The following is a 14673-nucleotide window of genomic DNA, read 5'->3' on the forward strand; positions in this document are numbered from 1 at the left end:
CTAAGACTTGACTAACCCGATTGGTTACGAGACTCATTCCAACACGGAGTACATGAAGAGCCACTTGTGACTCTTTTATGTAGTCAACATAGACCCCTATGCTCGTCGGCCACTTAGTGTTAGGCTTTACATTATTAGAGTTAAGGGAATTAAGTTGAGCCTTTACTATTAGCTATAGCTTTTTGTAAAAGTGGTAAGTGCTTGATCTTGGAAACTAGTATTAGAACGAGGTTACAAGTCCAACTCCTAGGGTTGTTGTTAAAGGGAGATTGTTGGGTATAAGACCAACAATCACCCTTTGAGTTGGTCTTCGATTGTAAGGATGATCAGGGATGACTAGTGTAAAACCCGACCCTATAAATACATGTCATGACATACATGCATTGAGTAGCATGTTATTACGCTCGAAAAGCACCTAAGAATAGACGAAACCTGATATTGTACCTAACGGTACACTTAAATTGATTTAACCTCGAACTAGTTCAAATAGGAATTGTAGGATGAAATTTAATATTTTATAGTCCAGGAATGACTAAAAATGATTGTTCGGAGTTCGAGGGTTCATTTGGGGTAAAGTTAAAAATTTTGATATTCAAGGGTAAAATCGTCATTTTGCCACCTAAGATAATAATTTGATCATGGAGTGAAATTTTTGACCAAGATTAACTATTTGGAGTATAATTTAATGATAGGAAGTGAAAAAGTTTAATTCTGGTGATTTTTGGAGTGTAGGGGCAAAATCGTAATTTTGCCACCCACGGACAAAATTTGAGATTTTGAGAGAATTTAGATCCAATTTGACAAATTGGAGAATGGTATGAGTATAAGGGATGAAAAATATGTCTATGGGCAATTTTTCAATTTTTGGGGCAAAAATGTATTTTTTGACTTTTACGGGGGCAAAACTGTAAATTTCAAAAATTACTCCACCGAGACTTTGGATGAGTCTGAGAATTTTATCTAAGCTATGAATATATGAGACAAGTGTATGGTGAAAATTTGGAAACAAATGGATGAAATTTTAAAAATGGGCCAATGGGAAAGTGACATGTGGCATTTTTTTAATGATATAATATTATTTTAATGAAAAGTCAGCCCATTTAAACCCAAATTTTAAGTGCTGGCCGGCCATAAGGAAGAACAAGAGAGGAAATAGAGAGGAAAGGAAGAAAAAAAGAAAAACCAAAGAGAAACAAGAAAATTCAAAGGGAAATTCACGGTTTTCTACCGTTTACGCGTCTAACGGTAAGATTTTTCGATTTTAGCTTGATTTCTACCTTTCCTATGCCTTTATTTCCATTTAGCACGCTTGAGGAGAGAGATCAAAAAGTGATATCAAGGGCTGGACGAAATTCTAGGGGAGAGAAATTGAAATTTTTAGGTTTTGATTTTTAGTTAAATTGATAGTTTTAGTTAGTTAAATGTGTTTAGAAATTAAATTGGGCAAGAAATCATTAAATTTTCACAATACCCACTCTTGGCTGGATGCTCAATGCTGTACAATGATGATGAATTGATTTTATTCTAAGGGAAATGAAGAGAAAATGATGAAAAACGATTAAACGTGATAGAAAAACAAAGTAGAAAATTAACCGAGTTAATGTCCCATTTTTGGCCGAATTTTCCAAGGAAGGGAGTGAGCTGATTTTGTTGTTTTTAGAAGGTTATTGGCTGATATTTAATGGTTAGAAATGTTGGAGAGAGAATGGGATGATTTAGAGCTAAAATGGAGCGCGTTAGCAATTTATCGAGCAAAGTGCCAAAAATAGGTTAATACTGCGTTTAAGCCGTTTTAGGCTATTGCATTTCATACCATGCATTAGTATAGGATTTAAGTTAATTATATAGTGATTTAGCATCAATGTGATGAATTGTGTAAATTTTTGTAATGTGTCTAGGAGGAGAGCCTTTCGGAAAAGGTAAAGAAGTCGTACCCGACGAGTAGTGATCGGGGCGCTTAGAAAGCTTTTAGTTTGTACAAACGGTGAGTAAACTTATTATTATTGTAAATTATCTAGAGTTTATTTTAAATGCCCTTTATGTATTTTATGAAATGAGAACGAGATTAAAACGGGATTTTTGATGTTTTAGGAATAAATGTGACAAATAAAAATATATTGTATTGATTATGAAATTGAGTAATTGGAGGCTACAAATTGACTTGAAAAATATATATTTTCCTAAGAATGGCTTATGAGAAATGAGTATATGTGGCTATATTTTGTGAATGCATTGGAAAATTTATGTAAGTTGTTTTACTATGCAGGCTGGATAAAAAAATAAAAGCCACGTTATACTGTCGAAATTTTATTAAAATTGGTGGGTTAGTCACTGCAGTGACGGGTTTCCGTGGACTGCCTATTAGAGGGGCACGGTAAACCCAGTTATATAGTTACTCCGGTTGTAGAGGCGAGGAGGGTAACTCCTGGAGTAGTATTAGAGCTCACTTCACGTCGAACCCCCACGTGAATGTGTAACTCGGCCAACGCCAAGGAACGGCTGGTTTTTAAAAAATAAAAATGTGTTTCACGTGTGAATATTTTAACACCCTTGGCGGACTCGGTTAGATGCCTCGGCCAAGGTATCCGCGAGGATTAGTTTTGGCTTGAGCCTTGTTTTAATAAAAGACATAAGCCTTAACAATTGTTTTGGTAAATTACAAATATTTTATGGTTTAAGAAATAAATTGAAAACATTATGAAATGGGTTGAAATTTGTTGTTTAAACTTGCCTCCATTTTACTCGCCTTTAGATATTTATGATAATGTCTGTTTACTCATTGGGATTGCAAAATCTCACCCAACTCCTTTCCACCCATTTCAGGTTCAGTATAGACTGTAGATAACTGATCTCATCGAGGACTACCATTGGATCTGCATTTTCCAAACCGCAGGTTCACAGTCCTCTTTACTTTTGTTTATTCGGGGGCCCTCTTATTATTGTAAATTAAATTAAATATTTTGGCTTACTGTATTTCAGTATGTATAAATTTATTTAGCTTTTACACTATAAAAATTATTCACGTATAACTCTATAAATATTGTTTTATAAGAAAATAGAATATTTTCCTTAGTATTTCTTTTATTTTCTTATTATATTCAAATAACCGTAATTTCATTTTAAATGAAGATTTTAGACTTTTAAACTCATTTTGAATATGAATTATGTGTTTTGTACTTGTATATTACGTTTTAGCCAGTTTCAAAATTTTTGAGAAAAAAATGACCAAAATACCCCTGTGTGGCGAAAATTTTATTTTGATTGTTTTTTATCTAAAATAGTGTATATTCTCTAAAAACTAGATATTTAACAACGATTGCTCACAGGAAAGGAAAGAAACTGATATGTAAGCCTTACGGGGTTCCGGTTGGCATTCCGGATAATGAGTGTCAATCAGGGACGTTGCGGCGATTGTCATGGGCCTGAGGGAGGTTCCGGGTCGTGACAACTAGCCACTCATAGCTTTTTGACGTAGTTAGCATAGATCCTCATGCTTGTCGGCCACTTAATGCTAGGCTCTGTGCTACTAGTGTTAAGGGAATTAAGTTGCGCCTCTCCCATTAACTATAGCTTTTGGTAAAAACAGTAAGCGCTTGATCTTGGAAACTTTGTCCATCTCTTTCTTTTTTTCCAAATTTCTAATTTTTATCTTTGGTGCTCCAAGAACCGATATCTTTTTCTTTAGGAATCGATTCTTAGTCTTCAGACTTGTGCTTGTTGACTCTTTCTTACTCAGAACCGACGATTGCTTCATGGAGAATCAATTCTTTCATGCTTGGATTTCTTTCTTCTACCTTTTGTTTTCCTAGAATCTATTCTTGCCTTTTGAGTTATCAATTCTTGCCTATTGCAATAGCTTTTGTATTTTCCAGAACCGACTTTTTATTTTCAGAGAATTGATTCCTCTTGTAAGAAGAAAATAAATTTTGCTTTCTATATATTTGAGAATCGATTCTTTACTTTCAAAAGGCTGATTCTTAAAGCTGGTAGTTTAGAGTTTGAATTTGTTTAAAAGCATTTTTCTTTACATAATCAACTTCAAAACTCTTGAGGATTTTCTTAAAGTTAAAAAAAAACATTTTTTAACATTTTCAAAGCATATTTAGATCAATCAATTTTGTTATTTCAAAACTAGGGTAAAGCTAACGTAATACTAAAAGTATTCATTAAATTTGAGTACTGATGGATGCCGTCCTTAAAAGGGTCATTTAATTCTGAAAATTAAGTTGCTCATGCCTGGATAATGTCTGATATAGTCACATTGCTGCCATTATGTGGTCTGAACTTGGACCTTTTTTTTCCAATTTGGACGCAGCTTCTTTCCAGGCGAATATTCTACATTTTAATAGCTTTATGACATCAGCTATTTTTGGATTATTCATGTCTTAATTTGGTATGATGTGCCTAAGGTTTGGGTGAGGTTGTTGGCTTTTTATTTGGATTCTAACATCCCCACATTCGGTGTTTTTATTCATAGGGGTTATTTTGTCATTTTTTATTTTTTATTATATTTTGTATTAATAAATCCAAAGAATTATTTTTTGCATTATGCAATAAAATTGTGTAATTTTTTTAAAAAAACTATCATCCCTCTCTTAAACAAAAGAAGAAAAAAAATTTAAATTGCGACGATAAAGATTATGCCATAGCATTTTAAAAGAAGTTATACATAAATGAAAATTAGTTATGGAGTAACTTTTGGAGGTATCATTTCTCACTAAATTTTAATTAATTAATCATTAATTTGAAAAAAAAATTTAGCACTCAAACATTTAACTCATTAGTTGGTACATGATTCCTTACTTAAAAAAGAGATTCAAATCCTCTTTTCTCAAATTCAAAAAAAAAAATCTTAGGGAAAATTTATTCATCAAGTTACAACTTAACTTCCATAAAGTGTATATATATGAATTAATTGTGAATGAGATTGATTAGTAAGAAAAATTATAACATATAATAACTTTCTATTTTGCTTATCATTAGATTATAATTGATTTTATTTTAATGAAATGTTGATTGCCTGTCAACTTCTTTTTAATTTATTATTACCTTTTAATTGCTTGTTAATAATATACATATTTTTATCAATTATATAGAATCCTTATTCATTATATGACTTTCTAAATATTATGATTCAATTTATTGGCTATTTTTATATTTTATAATACCTAAAATAAAGTTAAATATTAACATAAGAAATGAAGTAAAATCCTATCACTAACCGAATAAGTACCATAATATAGCCATTTAATATATTTTAGAGCATATAATATGAAAACTTTTATGCTATTAATAACTTCGATAATGTGTTGGCTTATACAAAAAAAATATTTTTTAAATTCATATTTTAGCTGTTATTATCTTTATTAGAATCTATATAAAAACTAAATTTATTGAATTGTGTAGATCTCTTTACTTGTCTCAATTTTTTTAATAGATTTCTACAAAAACCAATTATTTTTTTAAGACATTAAATATTCTTTCCTAGTTATTAAATAAATATATAAAATTATCATCAACATTAAACTTTTATTTAGAGCATATGATATATTTCGTTAATCTCTTAAAATGATTAGAAAATAATGAAAAGCAACAAAAAAAAAATAAAGAGAAAAGAAATCATTCAAAGTTAATAGCAAAAGAACATTAAACCATAGAAAAAAATTAACATTCGCAAAAAGAGAAAATGGATGAAAACAACAATTCTTTTATCTAATTCAATTAGAATATATCAAGTGATGTTAGTTCACATTAGGTGTATTTTTTATGTATTGGGTCTCTTCCGATTAGGTTTGATTATTGTTTTTATAATAATTTTTCCAATAATCAAATGATTTGTTTTGATAACAATCAAATAATTAAAACTCAATATTATGACCTTAGGTATGGAACATTAAATTAAGATCATCGTTTGGATTTTCATTATCTTTTAAATTAAATTTGTAAATATTCAATTTGAAGTCCAAGTATTTGTACACATCATGTTTGAAGCAAAATATTGGTTACATTAGCAATATACCAAAACTAAAAAAGTTACATTTAATTAATTTATTTAAGATAATAATGTTCCACTTTTATTATTTTTATTGCATTAATATAAATATATTTATTGATTGTTACTTATTTTTATTATTATTATTTAAATAAAAATTTTCAAATATTGAAAGTATCATTATTAGTGAATATAATAATATATCAAAACTAAAGAAAAAACAATTTATCTTATGGGCTCTCTTTGTAAAATTTTATGTTTTGGTCGGTTTTATAAAAATTATAACTCTTATAGGTTACTTTTAACCATAAACAACATAAATTATAAGTAGCAAGGTATAATATGAATTTAATTAAAAAAATAAAATAAAAACACAAATACACAAATCAGTTTACACATTTTTGTTGTTTTGAAAGCAAATCCGTTTAACACTGTAGAAAATATCATCTGACTAATCAAGAAACCTCTCTCTCTCTATATATATATATATATATATTTATATTTGCAACAAGCTTGTATCCTTAGTCTAAACGTAAAAGTTATTGAAACTCACTAACCATGTAAATTTCATAATTATTTAAACTCTTTAATGATTCAATAAAATAAACGATTTTAGTTTTGGATATAGCTAAATATAAATTTTAAAGAGTTCAAGGTTTATAAGAAAATAGATAAATAAAAATTAGCCAATACTTAATTTAATAAGAAAATCACCAATTAAGAAAACTTTACTTTAACAACGATTTCAATATTAATAAAGAAAGAAATAAAAGTTAATAAGTATTCCAATATTCTAATATAATAAGGAAATCATTAATTAAGAACAAAACAATTAATTTAATAAAAATTGTCAAGAGTATGCATGTCACTATTGGTATTTTTGAGTAATGATAATGACAATGATATATATAAATATATAATATAAAAACATATAAAAGTATAAATAAATAAAATAATAAAGATAATCGCATGAGAAGTAAAAACTAATGGATTCTTGCATTGACCATCATGTTACAAATCATGAATATTGCAAAATATAAAAAAAAAATTATCTTTTATAATTAAGTCGGAGGAGGGAAATTTGATCGTGGAATTATTTTTTAAAGTAATGCGAATGCGAAGACGGAATCAATTTGAGAGTTTATAGAGTAACTGTCATCCATCTACCAACTTCATTTGATGCTTTTGTTATTGTTATCATACCACCTTGGATTGTTGGTAAGATACAATCACAACTTTATATACATATACTGCTAATATCTTTTGTTCACAAAATAAATTACAATTATCAATATCAATATACATTAACCGTAGTTGCTTTAAAAAGAGTGACTTTATTAACATCAGTGATCCGTATATCATTCCAAGTCTTTTAACTTATTTGTCAAAAGACTTTACATGATGTAGTGCTTGATCTAGGTATAAAAAAAATTTATACAATTACAAAATACAGTACCGCTTAAAAAGCTATTGGTGGCATTTCTTATATCTATTAACGGTTAGTTGACTTAATTGATGACTCAATTACAAAATCTATTAATCGTCTTTAACTGTCAGTTGACTCAATTGATATATTAACGGTCAACTGACTCAATTACAAAATACATTAACGGTCATTAATAATTAATTGACTCAATTGATATGATATTTTCCAACATCTTCTTCTTCTGCACGTAAATGTGAGAAGTACAACAATTAATTTGTCCTTGATTTTGCATAAAAAAAGAAAAAGGAAGAGAAAATTACAGGACAAAATAAGGGCCCAACAGAGAAAATAGTTGATAAATTCCTAATGCCAACAAGATTATCTATATCTATGAAGAAAGGGTCAGAGGTACTCCATAGATATAATTTCTGGTAAGTCACTGATCCGGTTCTTAACAAAACATGGATGCCCATAATCTCCATTTTCCATCTTCATCTTCATCATCGTTTTGACCTTCTTCGTCATAAGTAACCACTGCCTTTATCATCACCAGCGAACGAAATTCCTTTAGGAAGTTCCCATGTCTGATTGCCTATACCAGAGATAAATTAACCTTTGTTTATATAGCCGCGCCCACTGCTTCATTTGGGGCCACAAAAAACTTTGCAGTTACTGATGAATTTATGAAATTACCAATTCTAAAACCTGACACTCTGGATTGTCTTAATTTAGGCCAAATATAATATAATTTAATTTTCTTTAATTAGGAGTCATGGTCAGCAAACAACTTACCTAATTTTCATAATTATCATTAATAACAAGTTATAACATAACTGAAATTTTATTGTTCTTGACGTCTTAACAATAGGAATTTAAAATTTCAAGTCAAAAGTCTTGAGTTCGAGAGTTTGAACTTAATTTGAACGGTGTAAGATTTGTTTTCTTTATACGTAAGAAAAGATATAAGGAGAAGCAAATACGAGACCTCAATTCTCTTAAAGAAAATAATGATCATTAAGTCAATTTAAATTGTTACAGGGGGCTTAAAGGACAAACAATGACTATTTATTATGTAATTCAAAATCGCAAAGACCAAAAATTGAATTTATTTGTGCAGGACCGAACTATATTTTTTTTTTGAAAAATACATTCAAATGGAAACTTATTGCAATTTATGTTCTAAAGCATCAGTAAAAATGTATCAAAAACTAATTTATGATGTATGCAAATTATCTAAATGTTTACAGTATGTATGCATCCAATGCCTTTCCCTGCTATCAAATTTATAAGAATAAGAATGACAAGTGTTATTCCCAGCTATCAAACTACTGAAAAGGTTCATTATTTTGGTTGTAAAAATGATATATATTATGAATGAAGAATGACAATAAGGATTATGTGATTATGCTGCAGGCTCACTCCATCGACCGTAAATTATCTGCTTCCAAAATTATAATGAAAGTCAGTCACGCTCATGTATACCATAACTCGGTTTCGCTATTTGTATCTGTTAAGGAAGGAGCATAACAGTTTCACAAAACAGAAAAGAGAGGATTTGACGGAGAGGTGGGTACAGTCTTAACTAGGTGGAGGCCATTTCTATTCCATATTTTCTCATGATAGGAGTTGCACATTCTAAACTAGACCTTGTTACTACTGAAGAGGATTCTGAATCACAAGGGGTACCGGTCCATATTGTGTGCCGAGGAATATTGTTATTAGGTTCAGAAGGCTCCATCCAAAGATAGGCAAAAGGATTTGAAGGGGCCGGAGTCTCCAATGCTCCTTCCAACATTTTCACCACAATACTCATCAAGGGCCTTGATTCCGGCCTGTATTGAACACACCACAAAGCTGTTTTGATCATTCTCTCCGCCATATCTCTATCCTTTTCCTCAACTCCGCAGACTATCATCAACTCAACGAGATTTCCATTCTCAATCTTTTTCCACACCCATCTTGGAAACCACTCTTGGGTTTCAGGAAGATTTCTGTCAAGGTTCCTTCTCTTACCTATGATTTCAAACAATAGCATCCCAAAGCTGTAAACATCACATTTATGGGTTATAGGATATGGCATCCAAAGTTCTGGTGCTGCATATCCTGGAGTACCCCTTCCTCCTGTCATGGTTACATGAGTATTTTCCCTGTTGCAAAGCTTTGCCAAACCGAAATCAGCTACTTTAGGAAAGTACTTTGCATCTAAGAGAATGTTTCCAGGCTTTATGTCGTAGTGAATAATTCGCTGTTGGCATTCCTCATGTAAGTAAGCAATCCCTTTCGCTGTGCCTACTGCAATCTCATGAAGCTTTTCAAATCCCAATTTCTTGTCTTCACTGAATAAAAACTTGTCTAGCGAACCATTTGTCATGAACTCGTAAACAAGAGCCCTCAGATTCCTCTCGAAGCAGAAACCATAAAGTCGAACTAGATTAAAATGGTGAACTCTTCCAATTGTACTCACTTCTGCCATGAACTGCTCCTCAATTCTTTTATCAGAAGTTCCATGCAAAACCTTCACAGCCACAATGGTTCCATTACTAAAAATTCCTTTGTAAACTGCTCCAAAGCCACCTGAACCTAACAAGTTGGTGAAATTATCAGTTGCAATCCTTAGCTGCTGAGTGGTGAATCTGATCGGCTTCTCCCTTTCCATGTCATTCAGAAATTTATCCATGGTTAATGTCAAAAATTGTGAGTCTGGGCAAACATCGCTGCTCTTTATTCGAGCTCTTTTACTGCATACATATGCTACGATAATTGCCTTTATAACAAGAACCACTGCAGAAGTGTAAGAAATCAGTTACAATACATAATCATCACTTGTAACTTTTATTTTACATGAAACCAAAAATCAATAACAAAACCAAAGCAAATACACCAGAGGAAAAAGCTTACCTACAGTCGCAATAATAACAGCTGTTTCAACGCCTGCAGCACCTGTGCTTGGACTTGACATTAAGAAATAGATAGAAGTACAGCAAAAGTAGATTTGATTTACACAATTTTAGATGTCATGTCGAATAAAGATGTTGATTAACAATTTGGGAAACAGATTATGTAAAATCGCTAATGTGCAAGAGCACAAGAGACAATATTTAATGTCGCATAATTTCTGCGAAATTTCAGGATGCAAAGCAATGCAGACAGCTATTCCATGATGGGAACGATAATTCCAGGAATATACTTGTTATTGTAGTGCAACTCCGTCTGGGGCACATCGCCTAATGATTAAAAAACCTATGGCCGGCAAAGGACATATATATATATATTGAGGGCCATATGACCATAACATCACCCAAACATTCTTATTCTTAACCTATTTGACTTTACTACCTGAATCATGACTATCTTCAGAAAATAGATGCAATATTCGTCCTGTACTGTGTTAATAGTGACTCTTGAAAACTATGAACCCTTAAACAATAGGCTATTATTTATTTTAGTAGTATATGTGGAAACGGATTGATATTAATATACACACAAATTACATACGGGATAAAGACAAGGAGGGTAGGGGGAGGGAGGAGAAGCAAAGAATTGCCTGGTTATTTCATGAAGGTTCGAGCCAAGTCATCCTTATGGTTCTCTAAGAAGGTTTAATGTTAACCTATAGGCGTTGAGAAATGGCAGGGGATTTATTCACTATTATGATTGTTGTTGGGGTTGGGGTGAAACTGTGTGTGTATCCTACTACCGTAGCGGTCAATTCCTACCACCAAGTGTAGGAAATAGGTCCTCTAGAGTTAGGTGTCTAGTTGACATGTAAAAGAGCTAACTCTACATGTTTACTTCCGCTCTTTTGTTTGATACTTCAATGAGCCAATTTCGTTCTTTTTCTCATATTTAATACAATAACTCTTGGTTGCTAATTTCACTAAATCTATGAAAAAAACGTTAATAAATTTCTTATAATAGATTGTAGAAGTAGATAATTTGCATCAGCAGGCAAAGACACCAAACACTGAAGGGAATGACAGAGAGGGATGTATTTACATTTTTAATGTACTAAGTGGAACTGCCAGCCACTTCAATCTCATACTTTTTCATGGTAGGAGTTGTGCGTACTAACGTCGATTCTGTTATCACTGAAGAAGATTCTGAATCAACAGGGGTTTCAGTCCATGTTGTAAGGGCAGGAATGCTAGGAATTTGAGCCTCCACACGCAAATGCGCAAATGGATTGGAAGGTGCAGGGATTTCCATTGCTCCTTCCAACATTTTAACCACCATGCTCATCAATGGCCTCTGCTCAGGTCTATACTGGACACGCCACAGAGCGGTTTTGACCATTCTCTCGGCTGTCTCTCTATTTATGTCATCAATCTCGCAGACTTTCATCAACTCCACTAAATCTCCATTCTCAATAGTTTCCCACACCCATCTTGGGAACCACTCTTGGCTCTCTGGAAGTTGAATGTCAAGGTTCCTTCTCCTACCTATGATCTCAAATAGTAGCATTCCAAAGCTATAAACATCACACTTATGGGTTATAGGATACGGTATCCAAAGTTCTGGTGCTGCATATCCTGGAGTACCCCTACCACCTGTCATGGTTATATGAGTATTTTCCCTGTTGCAGAGCTTGGCCAAACCAAAATCAGCTACTTTAGGAAAGAACTGTGCATCTAGGAGAATGTTTCCAGGCTATATGTCGTAGTGAATAATTCGCTGCTGGCATTCCTCATGTAAGTAAGTGATCCCTTTTGCCGTGCCTATTGCGATCTCATGAAGTCTTTGAAATCCTAATATCTTTTCTTCACTAAATAAAAACTTGTCAAGTGAGCCGTTTGTCATGTACTCGTAAACGAGGGCCCTCAGGTTCCAGTCAAAGCAGAAGCCGTAGAGTCGAATAAGATTAAAATGATGAACTCTACCAATTGTACTCACTTCTGCCATGAATTGTTGCTCGATTTTTTTATCGGAGCTTCCATATAAAACCTTGACAGCTACGATGGTTTCGTTATTGAAAACTCCCTTATACACAGCTCCAAAACCCCCTGAACCCAGCAGATTGGTAAAATTATCAGTTGCAATCCTTAGCTGCTGGGAGGTAAACCTGATTGGTTTCTCCTTTTCCATATCATTGAGGAATTTATCCATGGTTAGTGTCAAAAATTGGGGGTGGTGAACATTGTTCCTAAGAGCTTCAGCTCTTCTCCTGAAACCGATAACGGCCATTATGACAAGAATCGTGATGATGATGATTACTGCAAAGTGTAGGAAATCATTACAAATCTATAATTTATCAGTTTCTTTGGCATGGATGATTACGAAGAAAACAGAACCAAAGAACACAGAAACACTAGAGAAAACCTTACCTGTAGTTACAATTCCTGGGCTTGATGACATTGATGATGGCAGGAGAAGGCACAAATTAAGCAGATGCAATTACAATATATTAGATGGCATTCAAAAGTAGAAGTATTTACCAACAATTTATGGAGAAAATGGATGAATATATGATATTGCTATGGAAGAAACAAGGTCAAAACTGACTCAAAATATGTCTATAAGTCAGGATGTGGAGCAATGTGCAATCGTTTACAATATCTTATTTCATGCTCTTACCAGTTATACCTATTCTAGTGTAACGCCTTCTTCTATTCAGGAATCTAGATGAACTGCATGTGCAGTCGTTCAGCCAACCTATAAAAATATAACAAGGCCGGCCATGAAATGAAGCATTTATTGGACCATTTGACAAAGATAAATGCAAAAAACACTATTAGGGTCTAATAGAGTTTTTGAAAGAAAGAACACATAGTAAGTGAATATTATATTGATCAAAATAATGGTTGTCTAATATTTCTTTACAAATAATAGGGGGAACTGAGGCTTATTTATTTCAAAATCAAATTACAATATATATACATACAACCATCATCATTACGTTGAGGGATTACAACTTAATCTACCTAGAGTTGTTCGTAAGATATGAGAGCCGCATGGTTCTTACACAAAAGGAAAAACTATATCATTTTACTAAGTCTGCTGCAGACATATATAGTTGTATTTTTTTTTCCATCTGTCATGTACATCATTTTCAAAGGCCTGTTTTATCTCTAAAAATATTTTCAATATGATCTCAAAGTTCTAACGCACCTCCTTAAGATCGGTTTTGAAGATACCTAAGAGTGTTCTTAACTCTAGAAATTTATTGGTTGGCAATCCTTTGGCCATAATGTCTACCAACTGGTTGTTTGAGCTGTAGTGCTGCAATTTGATTTCCTTAATTTTCGTAGCATCACGGATCATGTGAAACTTAACCGGGTTATTTTTTGTTTCTCCGTGATGTCTAGGGTTTTTTGCCATAGCAATGGCTGACTGGTTGTCAACCCATAAAGTGGTAGGATTAGTTTGAGGAAATCCCAAATCAATTAATATTTTCCTCAACCAGAGGGCATGGTTTGTTGTTCAAGCTGCTGAGATATACTCGGTTTCTACAGATGATTGAGCAACTACTTCTTGTTTTCTTGAGTTCCATGAGAAAACTCCACTACCAAGAGAGAAAACAAAACCAGATGTGCTTTTAAAATCTTCAAAACTCCCTACCCAATCACTGTCGGCATACCCTTGAAAACCTTGGCTTTACTCTTTGCTAAATTTAATTCCAAAATCAACAGTGCCTTTAACATATCTTAAAATTCGTTTAGTTGTTCCCTAAAATAAAATAAAAATTCTTTTAGCTGCAGATAAATGGCTCACTATTGGGTTATGCATGTATCTTGACAACAAACGGTGCTAAACATAATATCAGGGCGTGATGAGGACAAATATAAAAGGTTGCCAATTAAACTCCTATAACAAGTATCATCAACTTGGTTTTCACCATTAGTTGAAGAAAACTTCAAATTTGCAGCAATAGGAGTTGGTGTTGCCTTGCGACTTGACATCTTGAATTTTCTCAAAAGCTCTAATGCATATTTCTTTTGATGAACCATAATAAACTTCTCTATTTAAATGAATTCCAACCCCCAAAAAAATGTCCTAAGACCAAGATCTATCATCTCAAATTCTTGCATCAGATCTTTCTTAAATTCAATCATTGACTCTGAGTTTGCACCAGTTAGGAGAACATCATTTACATACAATGAAACTATTAGTTGAGGGCTTCCAGAAGAGCACCTGATGTATTGTGTGGGCTCACTTTCACTCCTGGTGAAGCCTTTGTTACAGGGATAGGCATCAACCCTACCATACCAAGCCCTTTAGGCTTGCCTGAGTCCATATAAAGCCTTCTTCAATTTGCAGA

The 14673-nt window shown here is 32.7% G+C and overlaps 2 pseudogenes; both read right to left on the bottom strand.

Annotated features, from left to right (window-relative positions):
* Positions 1–8870: 8870 nt before the first annotated feature.
* LOC18589286 (rust resistance kinase Lr10 pseudogene) lies at positions 8871–10110 on the bottom strand (annotated as a pseudogene).
* Positions 10111–11426: 1316 nt separating this feature from the next.
* LOC18589285 (G-type lectin S-receptor-like serine/threonine-protein kinase At1g34300 pseudogene) lies at positions 11427–12770 on the bottom strand (annotated as a pseudogene).
* Positions 12771–14673: the final 1903 nt, after the last annotated feature.

Source organism: Theobroma cacao, chromosome 9 (assembly GCF_053813885.1).
Source record: "Theobroma cacao isolate CCN51 chromosome 9, ASM5381388v1, whole genome shotgun sequence".
Taxonomy (NCBI): Eukaryota; Viridiplantae; Streptophyta; class Magnoliopsida; order Malvales; family Malvaceae; genus Theobroma; species Theobroma cacao.